Source organism: Erithacus rubecula (assembly GCF_903797595.1).
Source record: "Erithacus rubecula genome assembly, chromosome: 4".
Lineage (NCBI taxonomy): Eukaryota > Metazoa > Chordata > Aves > Passeriformes > Muscicapidae > Erithacus > Erithacus rubecula.
In genome coordinates this window covers 41847086-41868939 of record NC_136686.1, presented here as the reverse complement: position 1 = coordinate 41868939, position 21854 = coordinate 41847086, and positions in this window count along the sequence as shown.

Below are 21854 nucleotides of genomic sequence, written 5' to 3'. Positions count from 1 at the left end.
AAACACACACATTCCTCATCAAACCACTCTAACGGAGCCTGCTTGGAGAAGGGTGTTGGATGGGGAGATCCCCAGATATGCATTCCAGCCTCAGTGGTTCTTTGATTCTGTGGTCAGTTAAATTACAAGCACAAAGCTTTTGAATGCAGGGAAGGAATGAGAGCTGATCAGTTGTGTGGGCTGTACAAGTCATCAAGTGCTTTGCTTTCTGAGTAGAGCTCACACAAATCTCTTGACACATTTTATGTATAAAATCCAGCCCATTCCCTGCAAATGATGAAATGTGGCAATATACTGGAGGTCACCAGCAGAACCATTCCAAAGGATGTGATCTCACAAACAAGCAAAGCCCATCAGTCCACATCTGCATGAGGGTGCCCAAACCCACTGCTCTGGGTTTCTGGAACAAAAGAATGCATTTTCAATAGCTGGGGTTTTTCCCCACTGGCAACCTGCAACCAGTATGTGAATGTAATGTTAACTTCTAATTGCATCATATTAGCAGTTTGACATTGCATCTTACTAATGCTTGTTTTCCAGGATATAGTGGAGAAATACAATCATATTAACACTGTGTAAGCAAACACAGAGGTAGTATAAATTGTTAATGCAACCTCCTTTCAAGCAGCTTGTTTGAACAGTGCATGAGAAAACGCCAGCTTTTCAGTCTTCCCAAATAATGCAGTGCTTGCAGTCTGCTGCAGAATAAACATATACATTCTGTTTAAGGTAACAGATGTTCATTTGCTGTATGTTCCCTTGAGCACCCAATCTTTCGCCTGCATTCTGCTACCATTTGTCTGAGACCCACCTGTGAGCCAGCACAGCAGTTTCTTAGACACGAGGTTGCCTCACTGATATGTCATGTACAATGGTGTGGATTTTAGATGTATATTCTTGCAAGTCTTTCTGGTTTTCCTTCCTATAAGTGCGGTCATTAATTCTTCTGACTTGCATCATGAGACTGAAAATGGCAGTCTCCATGTATAAATGCTGCAAAACTGTTTGAATTCTTCAAACTCTGGAGATCAGCCTTTAAACCAACTAATTAAGTTTTCTGCTTGCTGCCATTGAAAGACTCAGTCAGATATAATTAAAACTGAGCAGCAGATGACAGCAGTGGCATTTGTCGGAATCATCCAGTGGTTCAAATACCACTTCTGACAGAAATGTCAGAATGATAACACTCCCATCTTCCCCATGCATGCCAGGAAAAGCAGGAAGAACTTTTATTATAAATGTCTTACTGATAACCTTTATGAATCCCAGAGCACCAAATACAACACACAAAATTTCATTATCCCAAGAGAGGATGTCCAAGTTTAGGACAAATTTGGGGAAAAAAGAGCTCCAAAGGGCCCCCCCCCCCCCCCTTTTCTTTTTTACAATTCCTTCCTTCAATGAGCTCAGAAAGAATTGTTCTTGTGGTGAAAATGGAAAAAACTTTTTATTAACAAAAATACAAAAGAAACACTCCCCCAACCCAAACCCAGATGAGACGAACCCAGCCGGTCCTCGCCGGGGAGAGCGGCAGAGCCTCCCAAGCCGACCTCCAGCAGCGGCCCCCGAAGTCCAGATCCTCGTCCTCCGGAGTCGGTGCAAATCCCTGGAGCAGGGAGAAGGGAGAGAGGGGGAGGGGCAGCCGGGAGCAGGCCCAAAGCAAGCCCAAGACAAGCTAAAGCGAGCCCAAGACAAGCAAAAGCAAACCCAAGACAAGCCAACACGGGGGCACAGACAAAACAGCTGGGGGAAAAGGGAAAAAAAAAACGGCCAAAGCAGCCAGGGGAGGGGGTCACAGCTGAGCAGACGGCAGAGAGCAAGACACAGCCCACAACCGAAGCGCAGCAAGAGAAGGAGAGCCGGAAAACACCAGCCTAGATAAAACCATCCGAGGGAGGGACCGGCAGCTGCACGGGGGAAGCAAGGAGAGGAGCCAGTCCAAACATCAGCCCATAACATTCCACCCCTTATCCCACATCGTGATCATTGACACACGATTGGGATACACACGATATGAAAATTTCCTGACTTGCTTAAACCTTCAATACTTACACATTTCTTTCTATTCATAGAATCTAGTATACAATGGTGGCAACACTCAACAATAACATTTGTCTATACTTCATCCTATAGTCAGATCTCCCTGAGGTACACAGCGGGTTGTTCCATCCTTCTGCATTATCCACCAAGTATATCCTGGTCCTTGAGCAAAGGCAATCCCACGAATGGGTTTGCCTGTACTCGAGGCAGGATGAATCCATACTGTCTTTCCTAGCAACCCTCTAACATGGGCCACTGGGACTTTATCTCCATCTATCACATTAAGGCCTTCAGACTGGGCGGGACCTGCTCGGTTGGTGGAACCTCGAGTGTTGACTAACCAAGTGGCTTTTGCCAGGTGCTGCTCCCAGTTTTTTAAAGATCCCCCACCCAATGCCTTTAATGTGGTCTTCAACAATCCATTGTACCTCTCCACTTTACCTGCAGCTGGTGCATGGTAAGGGATATGGTACACCCACTCAATACCATGTTCCCTAGCCCAGGTGTCAACAAGCTTATTTTTAAAATGCGTCCCATTGTCTGACTCAATTCTCTCAGGGGTACCATGCCTCCAAAGGACCTGCTTTTCCAGGCCCAGGATGGTGTTGCGGGCAGTAGCATGGGACACAGGGTAAGTCTCCAACCATCCAGTGGTGGCTTCCACCATGGTCAGCACATAACGTTTTCCCTGGCGGGTCTGAGGCAGTGTGATGTAATCAATCTGCCAGGCCTCCCCATACTTGTATTTGGACCACCGTCCACCATACCAGAGGGGTTTTACCCGCTTGGCCTGCTTGATGGCAGCGCAAGTGTCACAGTCATGAATGACTTGGGTAATGCTGTCCATGGTAAGATCCACCCCTCGGTCTCGTGCCCACTTATAGGTGGCATCCCTACCCTGATGGCCTGAGGCATCATGGGCCCATCGAGCCAGGAACAACTCTCCCTTATATTCCCAATCTAAGTCTATCTTTGAGACCTCTATCTGTGCAGCCTGATCTACCTGCTTGTTGTGCCTGTGTTCTTCATTAGCCCGACTCTTGGGAACATGGGCATCCACATGACGGACTTTCACGGGGAGCTTCTCCACCCGAGTGGCAATGTCTTTCCACTCATCAGCAGCCCAGATTGGTTTTCCTCTACGTTGCCAGTCAGCCTTTTTCCACCTTTCCAGCCAACCCCACAGAGCATTGGCTACCATCCATGAATCAGTGTAAAGGTAGAGCTTTGGCCATTTCTCTCTCTCAGCAATGTCCAAGGCCAGCTGAACAGCTTTGAGTTCAGCAAGTTGACTCGATCCACCTTCTCCTTCGGTAGCTTGTGCAACCTGTCGTGTGGGGCTCCATACAGCAGCTTTCCACTTCCGGTTCATCCCCACAATGCGGCAGGAACCATCGGTGAAAAGGGCGTAGCGTGTTTCATCTGCTGGCAGCTGGTTGTACGGTGGAGCTTCTTCAGCCCGGGTCACTTGCTCCTGCTCCTCTTCATCAGAGAGACCAAAATCTTCACCTTCTGGCCAGTTCGTAATTATCTCTAAAATCCCAGGGCGATTTGGGTTACCAATACGGGCGCGCTGCGTGATGAGGGCAATCCACTTGCTCCATGTGGCGTCAGTGGCATGGTGAGTAGAGGGAACTTTTCCTTTGAACATCCACCCCAGCACTGGCAGTCGGGGTGCCAGGAGAAGTTGTGCTTCTGTGCCAATCACCTCTGAGGCAGCTTGAACTCCTTCATAGGCAGCCAAGATTTCCTTCTCTGTGGGAGTGTAGTTGGCTTCGGACCCTCTGTAGCTTCTGCTCCAGAATCCCAGGGGTCGGCCTCGGGTCTCACCAGGCACCTTCTGCCAAAGGCTCCAGGACAGACCATGGCTCCCAGCTGCTGAGTAAAGTACGTTCTTCACATCTGGTCCCCTCCTGACTGGGCCAAGGGCTACTGCATGGGCAATCTCCTGTTTAATCTGAGCAAAGGCTTGCTGCTGTTCAGGGCCCCAGTGGAAATCATTCTTCTTGCGTGTAATAAGGTAAAGAGGGCTCACAATCTGGCTGTACTCAGGAATGTGCATTCTCCAAAAACCGATGGCACCTAGAAAAGCTTGTGTCTCCTTTTTATTAGTAGGTGGGGACATAGCTGTAATCTTGTTAATAACATCAGTAGGAATCTGACGCCGTCCATCTTGCCATTTCACTCCCAGGAACTGAATCTCTCGAGCAGGTCCTTTAACTTTACTCTTCTTGATGGCGAAGCCGGCTTCCAGGAGAATTTGAATAATTTTTTCTCCTTTCTCAAACACTTCTGCTGCTGTGTTTCCCCATACGATGATATCATCAATATATTGTAGATGTTCCGGAGCTTCACCCTTTTCCAGTGCAGCCTGGATCAGTCCATGACAGATGGTAGGACTGTGCTTCCACCCCTGGGGTAGTCGGTTCCAGGTGTACTGCACGCCCCTCCAGGTGAAAGCAAATTGAGGCCTGCATTCTGCTGCCAAAGGAATGGAGAAAAATGCATTTGCAATGTCAATGGTGGCATACCACCTTGCTGCCTTGGACTCTAGCTCGTACTGGAGTTCCAGCATGTCTGGCACGGCAGCGCTCAGCGGTGGAGTCACTTCATTCAATGCCCGATAGTCCACAGTCAGTCTCCATTCCCCATCAGATTTACGCACAGGCCAAATGGGGCTGTTAAAGGGTGAGTGGGTTTTACTGACCACCCCTTGGCTCTCCAGCTCTCGGATCATCTTATGAATAGGAATCACGGCATCTCTCGTTGTTCTGTACTGCCGACGGTGCACTATTGAAGTGGCAATTGGTACTTGTTGTTCTTCTCCCTGCAGAAGTCCTACTGTAATTGGATTCTCAGATAGTCCAGGCAAGGTGTTCAATTGCCGGATGCGCTCTGCCATCACAGTTGCAATTCCAAATGCCCATCTTAGTCCCTTTGGGTCCTTAAAATATCCACTCCGAAGGTAATCTATGCCCAAAATACATGGGGCCTCTGGACCAGTCGCAATAAAATGTTTCTTCCAATCCTTTCCAGTTAAACTTACTTCCGCTTCCACCAGGGTGAAGTCCTGCGATCCACCTGTCACACCAGCAATTGAAACAGATTCTGCTCCTACGTGTCTTGATGGAAGTATCGTACACTGTGCACCTGTGTCCACTAAAGCTTTATATTTCCGTGGTTTCGAAGTGCCAGGCCATCGAATCCACACGGTCCAAAAAACACGGTTCTCCCTTGCCTCCCCCTGGCTAGAGGCAGGGCCCCTCTAAGCCTGTTGCTCCTTCTTTTCTGAGGCATACATCTTAGAAGTTCCCTCAAGAGGGTCAGACATGTCATTATCAGTATCACATTCGGCACTTTGGCTGCGAGAAACAGGAGCGGCTTTCTTTTTGGAAATTTTTTCTTCCTTCAAATCCCGCACTCGTTGTGCCAGAACAGCCGTAGGCTTCCCATCCCATCTTCTCATGTTCTCTCCAGAATCTCGCAAGAAGAACCACAACTCAGCTCGGGGAGTGTACCCTCTCTCCCAACTGGGGTAACGTCTGCGTTGGATATCAGGGTTTCTAATCTGTACAGCTGAAATTTGGAGGAGGTCCTCCTTAATCTCCTCCCTGAGTCTCCGATGATTTTTCTCTATTTTATCTTCTAAGTTTTGCAAGCGTGTTTCCACAGCTGCAATCCTAGCATGAGTCGGGCCATGTACTGCATCCGCATATGCACGAAGCTTCTTTGCCATATCGAGTACTGTCTCATACACCTCATCTCTCTTCATTATCGCTAGGGCAGACGCATATTCAGGTGGCCCAAGCCGCACGAGCTTTCTCCACATCACCGGTGTGCATGGTACCAGGTCTGGATTTCTAGTTGTTACATCATCCGAAAAAATAATTTCTGTTACTGCCATTTCCCTGAGGCGTTGGACCCCCTGCTCTATGGTTTTCCATCGGGTCTGCTGAACATATAAGTCATCTGCACACAGATATCTTTGTGCCACACTATCCAGGACCCGTTCCCAGAGACTTTGAGGGTTAGCCCCTCTCATCACGCCCTGGTCGATAACAGGATCATGAGACAGAGACCCCAAATGTCTCGCCTCAGAGCCATCCAAAACTGTGGCCTCACCTGCCGCATCCCAGAGACGAACCAGCCAGCTGATAATAGATTCATCAGGTCTCCGGGTGTAATCTTTTCTTAATCCACGAAGATCCTTCAGGGAAAAAGACTCATTATTGGTCTCTGCTCTCCCACCAGTTGTCTTGACTCCTAATTTTACATCAGGAGGTGTCGAGGGTCCCTCTCCAGCATCATCATCATCATCATCCTCCACCGGCCGATCGGTCTTCTTGGTGCGTTTCCCACTTCTTGTACTGGTAGCCACAGCCATTGGTTGGGGCTTATTCTCCAGTTTAGTTGCTGGGTTTCGGCCTAGGGTGTTGGCAACAACCTGCGTAACTGGGATAGGAGACAATTTATCTCCCTGTTCCCTCTCCTCTGTCTCCTGCTCTATAGTGCCTAGCAGGGTGCGATATGCATGTGCTAGGGCCCAGCTCACTGTAATAATCCTTTTCTCTTTAGAACCATCCTGGCACTTCCCTTTTAAGTAGCTTGCAACCTCGATTGGATCCTGAATCTTTTCAGTTGGGAATTCCCAGATTATGGGGTCAGAAAATTCCTTTAAAATCTGGCCCATTTTCTCCCATTTGCCATTCCACTCAAGATTCCTCCTGCCGAGCTTGACTCCTAAATCAGGAGTCTTCCCAGCCCCTTTAGAAATCTCAGCCTTCATTCTATATAGACTGTAAATGGTGCAACAAAGACTTACTAAATTAATTACCATAAAGATGATTTCCTTAATACTCAAGGAGATCAGGGAGATCTGAATGTTTTCTAATAAAGATGTAACCGATTCAGAGGAGAGGAAAGGAAATAAAGGCAGGAAATCTTCTTTGCCTGCTTCTCCTCTAATAAATAACACAAACCATGATTTATACATTCCTGAAGCAGATTCCAACATTCTCATAAATCTCCTGTAAGCCATTGCAACCAAGCCTAGCCCGATGAGCATTTTCGTCAATATTCCTTTCATACAAAAACTACGCATCAAAGACAACACCGGAGCTATCTCCGGATGAGTAAACAGACCCATTGACCACAAAGGCATCAAAACATCAAAGAAACCTAACGAGCCGACATACAAACAGGTCCCCACAACAAAAGACATTATGGATTTAAGAAACTTAGCCATGCCGACAGCTGAAACCAACATAGTATTAGATAAAAGTTTTTTCCACTTTTTTCTGGTGCTGATAATCTGAAGGTCGTGAGGTTCCCCGTACGGGGCACCAAAAAGTATGTCCAAGTTTAGGACAAATTTGGGGAAAAAAGAGCTCCAAAGGGCCCCCCCCCCCCCCCTTTTCTTTTTACAATTCCTTCCTTCAATGAGCTCAGAAAGAATTGTTCTTGTGGTGAAAATGGAAAAAACTTTTTATTAACAAAAATACAAAAGAAACACTCCCCCAACCCAAACCCAGATGAGACGAACCCAGCCGGTCCTCGCCGGGGAGAGCGGCAGAGCCTCCCAAGCCGACCTCCAGCAGCGGCCCCCGAAGTCCAGATCCTCGTCCTCCGGAGTCGGTGCAAATCCCTGGAGCAGGGAGAAGGGAGAGAGGGGGAGGGGCAGCCGGGAGCAGGCCCAAAGCAAGCCCAAGACAAGCTAAAGCGAGCCCAAGACAAGCAAAAGCAAACCCAAGACAAGCCAACACGGGGGCACAGACAAAACAGCTGGGGGAAAAGGGAAAAAAAAAACGGCCAAAGCAGCCAGGGGAGGGGGTCACAGCTGAGCAGACGGCAGAGAGCAAGACACAGCCCACAACCGAAGCGCAGCAAGAGAAGGAGAGCCGGAAAACACCAGCCTAGATAAAACCATCCGAGGGAGGGACCGGCAGCTGCACGGGGGAAGCAAGGAGAGGAGCCAGTCCAAACATCAGCCCATAACAGAGGATGCTCATTGCAGGTTGTTGGGCTTACTTGCAGTGTCTGTGCCTATTGGGACACTCATTCAAAAATTTAAGGAGAAAAAAAGCTCTGATCCTGAAAAATGGGAGATTCCAGCCTTGCAGACAGCTAAGCTGGAAGAGATTCCTTAGAGACTTAATGAGCTGAAACCAAATCAACATATTCCTCATCTGGAAAGGGCAAAGCTATAATATGGCTGTGTAAGCTATCCTTGAGCTGTACAGAAAGGTGGGAAGACAGAGTCCTTTCTGCCCAGAGTTTAAATGGAACTGTTATTGCTAAAGATCACAGAACAGCAGAGTAAACAGCAGAGACAGCCAAGAACAAATGCATAGGGGAAAATTACTTTTAGAAACATTTTGAGATTACATTTGCTGCAGCTTCATACAGAGGTTTTTCCTATTTTGTCTCATCAGTTTTGCCAACAGATTTATAACACGCTCCTCTCACCACTCTGTTTTCCTTGCTTGAGAGTTTAGATATTTTCTTCTTATTTCTGTTTTGTTTAGCTTTGCTTTAAATAAGTGGAGAGCAAAAAGGAGAATATGTCTGAAAGGGAGTCAGTGGCACTATGAGACAACCACACCACCACTGCTGCTGCTTCAAAGTCCCTCAGCTCTGCTCTTGCCTGTAGCAATTGCATATTGCCTGCATGCTGCCAGAAAGCCACCATCACAACAGCAAGCCCCAGGGGAGGGGTTGTGCTAATTGTGACTTTTTGCAGTCCCCAGGGGAAGACCCAGGCAGTGGGTGGCTCAATTTGGCCTTAAGGTGCTGGGCTGGGGCAGTGGAATGAGCAGGGAGCAGCACTGCTGCTTATGATTGATCTTGGTTGTAGAGGAGGAACAGCATCAGAGCAGCGGTGCCTATTGCAAACACCTGAGTCAGGGTTTTTGCTTACTGTAACTAAGATGCAAAGACATGGCAAACTATTATATTATTTTAATAAGAATTGGATGCTTCTATTGAGCAATAACTAGACTATGGCCAAATAAGAAACCACCAGCTCTAGTACATTTTTTTTTTTAAATAATTGTATTTGTAGAGGTGAACCTGATCACTTAGTTTCCTACTTTACTACTCTGTCTTATCATCAGGAAAATAAATTCTTCTGGGCATAGTCAGACCTGAGGCCATGTTTTGCCCTAATTTTCCCAAGATATTTTCCTATTGGGGTTGAGAAATATTTCTATTATATTGCTTTTTTGGTATGGTTGAGGAGAAGAACACAAGTACTTCTACCTGCAGGGGTACTTGTATTGCATTATTACCCTAGATCTACAGTAGTGTAGGTTTGCAATGATAGTATGTGAACAGACCAGGACCAGCATTACTCTTTTTCTCTCGAGCTCAGCAGATCACATCACACTGCACCATGCATCGAATGCAAGGGCACTGTCTTCTGTCTGAGTTCTTTTCTTTTTAGTAAGAAATCAAAGAACATTTATATTTTCCTTTCTTTTGACCTTTATTAGATAAGTAGACACCTTAATCAGGATGTTTTTAGGTGAGAATGAAGTCTGGAAGGATTGCATTCTGGGATGTAAAGGTCTCAGGGATCTTAATGTTTGTGGCAGAACTGCATTGAAATTAACATATTACAACAGATTGTGTCAGACTGAATTGCAAACTTTTCTGAAGCAGGGTGAACACAAAGGTCACATTCCTCATCAGCTCATCTAGTAGGATGCATGAGGGTATCTGAAGTGGTTAAATTCTTCTTCCAGGAAATAAAATCAGAATTTCCCATTTTCAGGTCCCAGCCATACCTCTGATTTTCCATTTACTTTGAACAAGAGCTAGCTTCATTACATAGGTGCACTGTATTGGTTTCAGAAAGGATGTTTGTCTAAATTACAACATGCCATTAGCAAAGATCCTTTTGTAGTGACTGCAGTTAATACAGAGTTCTTTTCTATCTTGCTCACCTAGGCACAAGTGCATATTGTGCCCTTTGTATTCGGTCAACTGAAGAATCTTCAGAATGATCTGCTGCCCCAAAAGTTGATTTAACACCTTTTGCTATAATGCAAATAAAAGGGGAAAAATAGGTTCTTGATGTCTTTTGACGGGCTGAAGCTGGCAGCTCTGGACTGCTTACTCAGGTGGCAGCATATAATGGGAAATGCTGCACATCAGTGTCTGTCAAGCTGCACAATAGGAGAGCAGCTGAGCTCTGCAGCACCCATCCCTGGGATAATGGCATTGCAGCTCAAGTGGAAGGATGAGCCTGCCTGACTTCATGCTTCAGCGTGCTATTGAAGTGACAGGCAATTTTCCATTGGTGGTTTGAAAGTCTTTTTATTTTATTAGTCCTTTCATCAAGTAACAAAACCAGAGCCTTTTATTCTGTTAAACACTGCTGTAAAATCTCATAGCTCCCAGTGACTTTGGGTAAGCCAGGTAAATAGATGGGCTCTGCTTCCCTCGTGCCCACCTTCAACCTCCACGTGCCTGGGCCAGTGAGCAGTGTCAGCTAGCTGAAAATGTCAGGCCACTGCTTTGGAGATGCAGCCTGTTCTTGTGGAAAGAGAGGTTAAGGCTTAACTCATGCAGGAGATGAGCATGAGCATCTGCCATGCTTCATGGCACAGTGAACAATGCATGGTTATCACCAAAAGCCAATGAATTCTTTTCAGAAGTTATCTTTTCCCTAGAACATGTCCCATAGAACTACATTCCAATCCTAGATAAAATACTGCATTTTAATAATTTTTCCTTTTCATTTCGTCTCCATCCCTTTTTTCTTTTTTTTTTCTTCTTTTTTTCTTTTTTATAAAAGCATGCTGTCTTTCAATTAACATAGTAATGACCTATTGTCACCTGTTACCATGCTAATCCTGAGCTGGTGTGAAATTACTTTATAATAAACACTATGCAGTTCTGACTTTCAATTAATTTTTCCCATGCTGTGTTAAATCAGATTAACTGTACCCCACCCTTTTGACCACAGACATAATTCCTTCCTTATAATGAAATAGAGGATTAATTTATATGAAGCATATCCATATACATTTGCAAATAAATGTAAAGATAGACTTTGTACCATATTTGCACTGCTCACAGTGTCAGGTTGAATACAGACTCTGAGATTATTAATTTTTATGTTCACCGGGATGGCAAAGGATATTGCTGGTTTATTAATATTTTCATTATTTTCACTAAATGTCTACAAGTAAGAATAGATAAACAAATTGAGTACTAAGGGACTGGTACCTTCCACAGGGAATTACACCTAATGCTGTACAGCATTATGATGATCTCAAAAAGAGTAAACACCACAAAATGAAGCCAATCAACATTAATTTACTGAATTGCCTGTCATCCTTCTTCAGTGTAGATATACACAATGTGGCCAAATATAATAAATGCAACTGTATTGTCTTGTTAATAGTCATTAACATTATGAAGATGGTTGATAGTCTGAGTGAAGCCTTTCAGAACATGTATACCAGTATAAGAAAATTGTATAAGGCAAATTTTAAAAAACATCCTCATCCTCAGTGCAGAAAAAGCTTTCTAAAACTTTTTCTGGTCTTGGTAACTTCCAGGATGCAGGAGACTTCTGTGCCATTTCACAATCAAAAGTAATATAAACACAGAGTTACCCTTGATTTCCCTCTGCACAGTAATTTTCTATCTCTTGCTTAATTTTAAAGTCCAAATGTGCAGAATTATTGCAGGTGTGAATCTTCTCTTTGGAAAAAGAAAAACACAGATGAAAAGTAGATATTCCTACAAGCTTATGGATGCCTGTATTTCCTTGTGCTAGTTGCTCATTTGATTCATTTCAGCATGCCTACATGGTCCAAAATCTGAACGTTTTCATCCAAATTTAGCTCCTTGAGAATCATGTTGGCAAACTGTCTGGCCAAACCCCAACTCAACCAGTTGGTTTGTTGTTTTTTTTCCTTCACTGGCTGCATTGTACTAGACAGTTCAGAGCTAGGTTGGTGCACCCTGCACCCAATTGGACCACTCCATACAATCCTGCTGGCTCCTTGCATCCAACATCAGGGGCAGCATCAACACTATGCCAGAGGTTCAGATTTACCTCTCATTCACAATTCCTCATTTCTGGAGCAGCCTGTGTTTTGCTGATTCAGCAGCTAATGCCAGGGGAAAGTCAGGGGCACCCTTTACATTGGTTAGGGTGCATGTGCTGTCCAGTGGTGTACCTTTGAGACAGTGAATGATTGACTTTAGGCAGACCAGGACTAGCTGAGATTAAATACAGTTTTCTTTTGTGTTTCCTATTGATTGTTTGAAACAGTACCACTGCTGTAGGCAAGGAAAAAGTCATTACATATTCAGCATTTATTGGCTTAATACTGAAATTTCAATGCACTCATTTTATTGCTTTTCTCATACTATTTGTGAAGTCCAAACAACAATAAAGCAGAAAACCATATGCATACCTGGAAGGATAAGAAACAGCAAAATTACCTACAGGATGTGAGAGATGGGTATTCTTGCCACTGTGATGCAGACTGTATAAATAAAGTGAATATACTGGCATTAGCATTTGGGGTAATACATTCCAGGAACAACAAAGTGAGCTAAACCTAGTTAGATCAGGTCAAATAAGCACAATCTCCACAAGGGGATTAAGGAGGTTGGAAGAGACATCAAATTATTTTTTCGTTATTCTTAGGACTTTCTATTGCACATCAGTAATGAAAGGTCTTATCTCTGTCTTTTACTATGTAGCTTTTTAACTGTATGTATGATCTGACTTGGACAGATTCCAGCTTTGTTATTACTGAAAATCTGCTTTCAAATGCAAACACAAAACACTGATGTAATAGCCATTACTCTGTTTACAATTATAGTACTAAATGAATGAGTCATTAATAGTTTTTTACTTTATTACTTCAAAATGTTTTACCAAATATCCATAAAACTTCACCATTGCAACCACTTCCACCCAGCTGCAGCTACCATGTCACCACATGTATGAACTGGTTACAAGCCTTAGCCACATTAATATAATCTCTCTCACACACATTTCTTTCAACTATCTTCTTTGCTTTGAAGAATGCAAAGAAAGGAGAGATCACATAAAATTCTTCTGCCATTATAGCCGAGAGAGGATAAATGCCTTCAGTTATGCTATTCCAGCCAGCAAAGTTCACTCCAGTTTCCCAGATGTTATTGACAGGTCCTGTCTCTTCATGCACAGCAAATCAACATGTCCAAAAAATAAACTGGTATATAACAGCAGTCCTCTCACCTAGTAAAGTAGGCTGCCAGCTCTCTTCTCCCATTGTATTGCCTATCTGCTTTAGTAGACATAGGACATTAATTAAAGTGTCAGGAGAAAGTAAAAGCAATAGACTGCATTTCAGTTTGAAAGGGTTGGTAAGCAATGATGATCTTTCTTCTTATGCCTGCTTGCTTTCTACATCTTTGATCATATGATGTGATGGAGAGTGGTGATGCTGAGCTGCCATGCTCAGCAGCAGGCAGAGGCACAATGATGGGGAGTGAGTTCTTCCACTCCATGTTCATCTGCCATAAGTATGGGGTGGGGGGTATGTTGCTGAGCACAAACATGAGACCTCTTCACCAAATAGAAGTGTCATTAAGTTATCTTCTCCAACAGAGATTTTTATTTGCTGTGAGATTTATATTTGTTGTTATTCCTGTGCCTGCCTGACTCTGGACTCTGCTTTGCCCTTTTGGAAACCAGCTGCACACAGAGAGGTAAGGGCACCTAACAGCAGATCTGTCTTCTAGCCATGCAGCACTGAGAGGAGCAGATAATAAAGCCCAACTGCTGTGAACAAAGGAGAAAAACATGGCAGGGGGAACAAATCCTGGGGTGGCATAAAAGGCATTAAAATTAAAGAGACATCAGTAATTTAGCTTGAAAAAAAGAGAAAAGGTGTATTTTCAGAGAGAATGGGGTCATGAGTTTTACTGATGATGTGTAAAGACAAATCTCTGAGTTTCAAATGTCATGCAGCACTGCTCTGGGCAATAAGGTGATGTGAAGCATCACTACAGCTTATGAAAAATATCCAAAAGTAACATGAAAATATTCTTCAGATAGTAGGACAGGAGGAAGCATCTTCTTGAATGGTATACACCTGCATTTTGCAAAATCCATGAAAAAGGAGAAAGATACCATTTTACAGTCTTCTGGTGGGTCTTGTATTGTTGGAACAAATAATTTTTCACTGTGGATATGCCAGTGAAGCAAAAACTGGCTGAGTACCAGATCCTTTCCCAGGTATCCACACATAAGCACATTGCTCATTAATGACATACAGTGAATATAGAAACATCCTCCCAAACCAGGAGTTGCTGTCAGATGATGTGCCTCAACAACATGAGAAACAAGTTCGTTACAAGCTGTAGAAAATGAATGTGTTTTCTTCTATCCAGCTCAACACCCAGCACAGATGGAATTCAAATGGTAATTTGATGGTGCTCAGGACATTTGAATAAAAAAAGCAGCTATTCCATTGACACTGTCAATGAAGAAGAGAGCAAGGGAACAGGTATCTTAAATGAGTTCAAGAAGTAAGCATTAACAAGAAAGTACTGATAATAGAATTGGTTTCTGCAACAACAGATGCAAACACAGGTATGACTTGATCCAAAGCTTTGCTGCTTAAAATCATCAGCAAGAGCTCTGTGGAAATGTGAATGACTTTTAACATTATGGGAGCAGCAGTAAAAACAAAAAAAAACCCACCTCCATTAACTCCATTTGAGTCAGAGGCCTTTGTGTTTCAAAGGCTGCTTGATTAAGCTGTTGCAGCTTGTAATGATCTGATTTTACACACTGAGATGAATGAGAAAAGGTATGGGTTTGCTGTGGCTTTTCTACTGCTTAAGATCAGAAGTCATTCAATCAGGAAATGAAAACTCTCTCATGATCCTTCTGAAAAGAAGAGTTTACTCTTCATTTCTCCTTTCTGAGTGACTTGGCTTAAAGGCAAATGAACATAAAAGTTGTTAGAAAATGGGATAATATTACTGAAATGCTTTGTGCAGTGAGTAGGTTCAAACCTGACTGAATGAAGAGCTCAGAAAGCAAATCCTACAGTGTTTCATGGCTCTGTGAGGAATCTCAGAGGACTGTGAAGGCAAAAGTAAGTGTAAATGTCAGGAGGAGTCGTGACTCTTTCATAGATACTGGTAGGGCAGCTCTTTCTCTGGCTGCCCTTGAGTGTGGCAGTGCAAGAGCAGAAGGACTAGAAAAGAAAGCAGAAACCTCATCCAATCCTACAGACTAGGGCTTGTGCTTTATAATGCCAGACCTGCACTGCTTCATGCAGAACTCAGATGGCAGGAGGTGGCTCTGATCTGCAAACCTATGTCTCAGAACTCTAACTCAGGTCTACAAGACAGAATCAACATTTAAGGGGAACAGGCTTGGAAAAAAGCTATGTCAGTTTTTCCTTGTGGTGTGCTGAGTATCACCCAGTGTCCTGGCTGCCAAAAACACTCCTGGCCCACCCCTGTGGCTTCAGAGAGCTGTACCTTGGCTTTTATTCTCTGCACATGTCACAGTTGGTATATCTGCAACAATCCCCAGATGGGCCTGGCCTGGGAGTGAGGAGCTTCCCTGCTGTAGGAGATGCACTAGAAAAACCTTCAGTGGAGCCTTCACATGGTGGGAATGCTCCAGACATTCTACTACATGGTGTTTTGCCAAGGTCTGTAGTCTCAACTGGGGTCTCTGAGTAGCTGTAATAATTAATTGAACCTCCAAAAACAAGGGTAGATTTTTCAGGACCAGTTCAGAAAGAGGGTGCTCTCCTTGCCCTTCAGGAACCAAAGAAGTGCAGGCAATCAACTCAGGTGGCTCATGGCCCAATGCTATCATGTGACATGTTGGCAGGTTTTGAGCTTCTGTCCCATGAAAAGTTGAAATGCTTGGATTTAGGTTCAATAGGGAATCGGGGTGGGAGGTTAGCAGTGCCCCAGCTATGATGTGGGTTAGAGGGTTGACCTCTAGAGCTCAGTGGCATCTTGTGGGTTTTGTTGCTGAACTCTCCCAGTGACACTGGTGCAATTTACCTGAGGTGCAGCTTTGCTACAAGCAAATCTTTATGACAAGATAATCTGCTGCAGATGGAGACACAGCAATAAGCCCTTCTGCTCCAGCAGTATCTTCCACATTGATTTCCTGACTCCTGCTTTGTTCTCCTGCCCTGGAGAGCTGCCTTTCTACATAAATATCTTTCCCTGAGAAAACCTCTTGGGGAATAACTCAGTGTTTTTCAACCAAGTTGAGGATACCCATTTTGCATTGCTGTCTTTCTCCTGTAAAAACCTTTTCAGTTGCTCTTTTCATTTTCTTACTTCCAGGAATGGTGAATTCTTACAACATGGATGCTCTGTTTAGAATTATATTTGGAGCAATTTGCAAAAGACATCAAAAATACAATACGTTAGAATTTTAGAAGTTTAAACTTTTCTTTTTCCCTAGGAATTAAGCAAGCAATTTGAAAGAACATTTTCTATCTCTTTCATGTACCGTATCTAACACAGTGGTCCAGGTAGAAAAGCTATATTGTCCACTTCTGAAACCCACAAGTAGAGAAGAAAAGTTGGATCAGTTCTTTCACATGTACTTTTCAAAACCAGAAAATTGCTCATTTGCTGTAACAAAAATTGACCTAACAAGTAAACTAACCAGCCTTAATTCAATGGAAGAGTTTATATCTGCTAATGTGCCATTTAACATGCTGTGTAATACAATTCTGCATTCCTAATTGAAGAAAATTTTATGTGTGCTATATCAAATGTCTCATTGGTTGAATTTCAAGTGTCCCCAAAACTAATTATACACTGGCAATTGTGGGGGGGGGGGAAGGGGGGAGAAAAATAAAAAAAATATTATAACTAGTTGTCTGAAGCGAAATAAGCACAGACATGATCATTTCAGACATTATCTGAAATCCCCAGAACCTGAAATAAAAACTCCTGCTGAGGTCAGTGGGCCTTGGCTCCAATCTTTTGTTAACACTCTTGTGACCATACCTGTGTTCCACCAGCATTGCAAAAACAGGTGGAGGGAGCACAAAGTATTTTGGAATGCACAGGCCTAGGAGCAATATTAAAAATGCCATAAACAGCTGATAATCCCCTCATAGATGTCTCTAGACTCATGACAAATGACACAGCTTTTGAGCAAGCAGGGAGAAGAAGCATAGAAAGCATGCTTACAAAATGCATTAGGACTGTTTTGATGAGAAACTCAAGTAACTGAGCTGTTTGTGGCTGTGAGAAAGATTATTGCATACTGTCAGTTTTAGTGGGATCTTTTTCCTTATGGTTCTTACAGCATTCTCAGTGAAACAGCTCTCAAGCAATAGGATTTTCAAAAGGCTTATGATAAATAGAGTGTGATGCATTTTGACTATGAAAAGGGTTGTATCACTTTATAGGTATTTATCTCTGGTGCAGTGAGATACTCCAGTTGCCAGTAAAATGTGGGTAGGAATCCTTTGTCTGTTCCCTTCAGCTGTATTGCCTTGCTGTCAACACCTTACAAGTCTCTATCATACTGGAATCAAAATAAGTGCTAGGATGGTGTGAGCATCAACAAAACAGAGTTCAGTTTACCTATATTACCAAGCATATAAACAAGTAGGCAAAGCTTGTGGAGACACTTATTTCTCATAAAGAGAGGCACATGAACAAGCTAAACTTAATTTCTTATAGTACATTCCCTCACAGGACTTGTAACATGAAATCAGGAATTCCTGCTCTTGTGGAAAGTTTTGCTGAAATAGAGAACCTATGCAGTGAGTTCTGCAGTCTTCAAGCCCTCCTTTCAGCCTTCAGCAGCAGAATGTTTGCCAGCTGTAGGAGATGCACATCATCCTTAACTCCAAAAACAGTGATTTTAAAGCAGCTATTTTCCTAAACAATGTCCTCCTATCTGAATCCCAGCTTCTATATACTGTGAAAACAAATGCAACTGTTCACAAGCTGGTTTGATACATTCCTGGATAAAAGAAGAGCCCACTGTCTTCTGCTGAAGAAGGATTCTTCTTTTCTGTAAACAAGAAGCCATACCAAAGAAGGGATGAAAATTAATGTGGTTACCTCTGAGAGGGAAACTGTAACCTTCACAGAGACTTTCTTTCCAGCTGTGTTCAAAGGCACTGTAATGACTTCAGAGAACTGCAGTGACTCATTTTAGTTGATGACTACATAACTATTCATTTACACTTAATGAGTTTATTCCATCAGGTATAGGACAAATTCTAAACAAATAATGCCACTGAATCATACACATCAATAAATTTGAGCACTAAACTGATTCTGGGCAACAAAGGTAATGATAGAGAGAGCGGAAGAAAAGCTGCTTCCAATTAATGAAAATGCCCTTTGTATTTTCTAATAGCTCAAACATTAATTTGAAAATGGCTTTCTTGGCAATAATTTACAGACAACCACTTCATAATGGGGAAACAATTCAAATTTATGTGCACTCAAACGGTGATGATCTGATTAACTTATTAAATTCTTGTTGATTCTACAGTCCAGATGAAGAGTACCATTCTTCATGGGTTTCATACCTTGCAGTTTTAAGTTCTCACATCATCAGATTTCAGGCTTCAGTTGCTAGTGAAGGTCTTTTCTCTGGGGTATCTGGTGCAGAGTGGACAGAACCAAGATCCCAGGGACTGATTTTATTTGTCTCTTTCCATCAATTCCAAAGATATATTCTCTTCCACATTGGAGGAGCACTTGATTAAATTTAGCACTAGAATTCACATAGTCCTTGGCTGCTGTGTAGTATAATTGAAACGGTGTGAAATATTAGATACACACAATTCAAGTTAAAGCTGATTCAGTCAGGGGATATCCATGCTGGATTTAAGTTCAAGAAGCTTAGCTTGAACCGTGTCAAGCTTAATGTCCTTCAAAGGAAACGAGTTAGCTTTTGAAGCAAGACAAGATAAAAAATTATCCATGGGAAAAGACAAAAGAACACAGTAAAATCACTCTGCCAAATCTAGTGTCCAGTGGCTTTAAACAATGATCAGTAATACCAATTTATCTGTAATGTATTTGTCAGCTGGAGCTACCCCAGCTTTAATCACCATCCCCTTGGATTTTTGGTACACCCTAGATAATTCCAAGGACAGCACAAAGTTGTTCAGACCCTTAGATACCATATAGAAAAGACTACTGAGGCACCACACACTAGCATAAATTATTGTAGATGAATATGTAACTATTGCCAGCATCCCTTTCACAATAAAAGAGAGACTTGCTGTGGTTGTGCAGTGTGGCACATTAAAAAGTTCAACATATTGGTATTGAGTAAACATGAGCCCTGAAACAACCAGCTCTTCATTTACCACTGTGCTTCACAGTTGCCTTTGCCACTTATTCCCTGTCCTGTTTTGACCTTGGGCCATTCCAGCCTTGCAGGGTGTTATCAGTGTAGTCCAATGTTGTTCAGACAGAAGATGGACTTGAAGCATAACTATATTTTCAGGTGTGACATAGGTGTCATGACTCTCTCATGCACATCCACCTGAAGCTGTAATTACCTATATTCAAGAAAGGGAGAATTGTTTAAAAACATCCAAATATTTTAGTGTATTTTAGACAAAGTTTAAGCTTCTTTCTCCAAAACTGCCCAGAGTCTTGTCCAGTGTATGCAAATTCTGAATAAGCCTAGTTTGTTAACTGGATGAGAACATAAATCTTTCCTATTCATTGAACATTTATCTTGCTTTCTATCAGTACAAAATTCCAGCTTTGTCCATTTACTATATTTACCTGGTAACATTATTGACCCTAATATTTAAGTGTATAATCTCACTTGTTACTTCCAGTCATTCCTACACTGACACTGGGAGTCCTTCCTGTTTACTCAAAGTAACACTGTCTTTTTTTTGGAGACCAGGATCCGAAGTCTGGATCAGTCCTCCCTTAAAATTCTGTGGAAATTTAGAAAGTTTAATTCTTTATCTCAGTACAGTTTAAATAAAAATAAGTGTCAGTTTGACAGAAATTATCTGCAGAAATTCAGTTTAACTGACAAGAATCAGTATCTGTTTTCACTAGGGTTCCTCTGCACAAGGCCACCCTGAAGAGATGAGGTGCATGAACTAAATATATAAAGTCTTACATATTCTTACACTGAGTGTTCTCTAGAAGTTATCCACCGTCAGTAGAGGACATTTTATTTCCAAGTGACAGTAGCCACAGATGGTTTAATGCTCTTTGTTGAGCTTACATGATCTTACTCATGGTGTCTTCCCACATCTCGTTTCAGTTCAACTTCCACCCCCATTCCCTCCTTCCTGTTTGACCACAAGTTCTTTAAAATGTTGTGTTGGTGTGGCTGAGGCAAAAGACAATTTTGTCTTTCTTTCTTAGAGCTCTTGCCATAGCAAAAGCAAAATTCCTGCCTGATACAGATGTTTATTCTATGTTTCAGGCAGGACAATTCTTTTAAGTGCATCACATGAAGCACAGGTAGAAGCAACATCAAATAAATGAAGTAAAGCCAAGTCAGATTCCACGAGCACAGGCTAATTCTACCTACAAATAGGAAAAGCCATGGTCCTAGTAGCTAAATATGTCACCACCATTAACATTATTCCTGTCAGCCTGGGATGGGGTTAATCATGTCTCAGGTTTTTAGTCTAGTGCACAGTGACACTGTATTTTTGGGATGACACTCCATTTTGTCTCTGGTTTCCTGGCACAAAAGACAGGCAGACACCTTTCTTCATAGCTGCATGCATGCTCCTCTGTATTCCCTGCACTGCTAGCAACTCTTGCTGAAAGGTAGTCCAGCAAAATTTCATCCTAGTCACTAAGGTTTGTTCATTCTTTGCACATGTAGAATTCAAAAAAATCCAGCTATTTGAGATGGGAAGGCTTTCTTTGGTTAAATGAGTCTGCTTATTGGCTCAAATATTGTAATACAGGTTGCAGCCCAAAGCACTTTTTTATGACCACATTTCAGTGTTAAAAAATATCCCATGGTCTGTTGAAAATACAGTATCTCTGACAGCATTGCTGCCACAGTCTTAACTAAAGCAGTATAAATGCATAAATAGAAGGGACAAGGTGAAGGCCTTCAGGGCATTCCCCTAAAATAGTAACAGGTCTCTAACTAGGTATTTAAAGTTAATTTTCCCCCTAACAGGAAACTATATAGCCAAAACTAGCTGTCATTTCAACCAGGTAACAAAAGGGCAGTATCCTCTTATCAGCTGACTGGAATTATGACACAGAAAAAAAGCCAATTTTTCTTCTTTAATTCAGGTTGCAATAATATGTCTATGTTTCCCCAGAAAACTTTCTGCAGAGAGACCTCCATTCACTCTTTCTTTGGTGAGTTTTAATTCTGGTGGTCAGCACCGGGCTCTCACTGAATACAACACAGCAGCCACGGGGCCAGAGGTGAGCCTGGGACAGAGGTTATTGGAAATAAAGTCATCTATCACTTGTGCATTGCTAAATGCAGGTCACTAATTTTACCTCTCCCGTTAATTTTAATGGTCTGATCACATCAGGATGAGGTAGACTGCTAAACTTCCATTATCCAGCAATGCTGAGGTGTGAGGAGCTGCCCCTTGCAGGATGGAGGGTGTCACTTTCACCCAGCCCAGGCATCACTGCGAGCTAAGGCTGTGTGTGCAGGCTATAAATTAACTGTTGCAGCAGCCTCAATCACTTATGTAGCATTTCAGGAGCCATATGTCAGTGTATATCAAAATAGTAATATATCAACAACTGTCTGAGGTGCAGGACATGAGATAAAAAGAAAATGGGGTAATTGAAAAAAAAAAAAAAAAAAA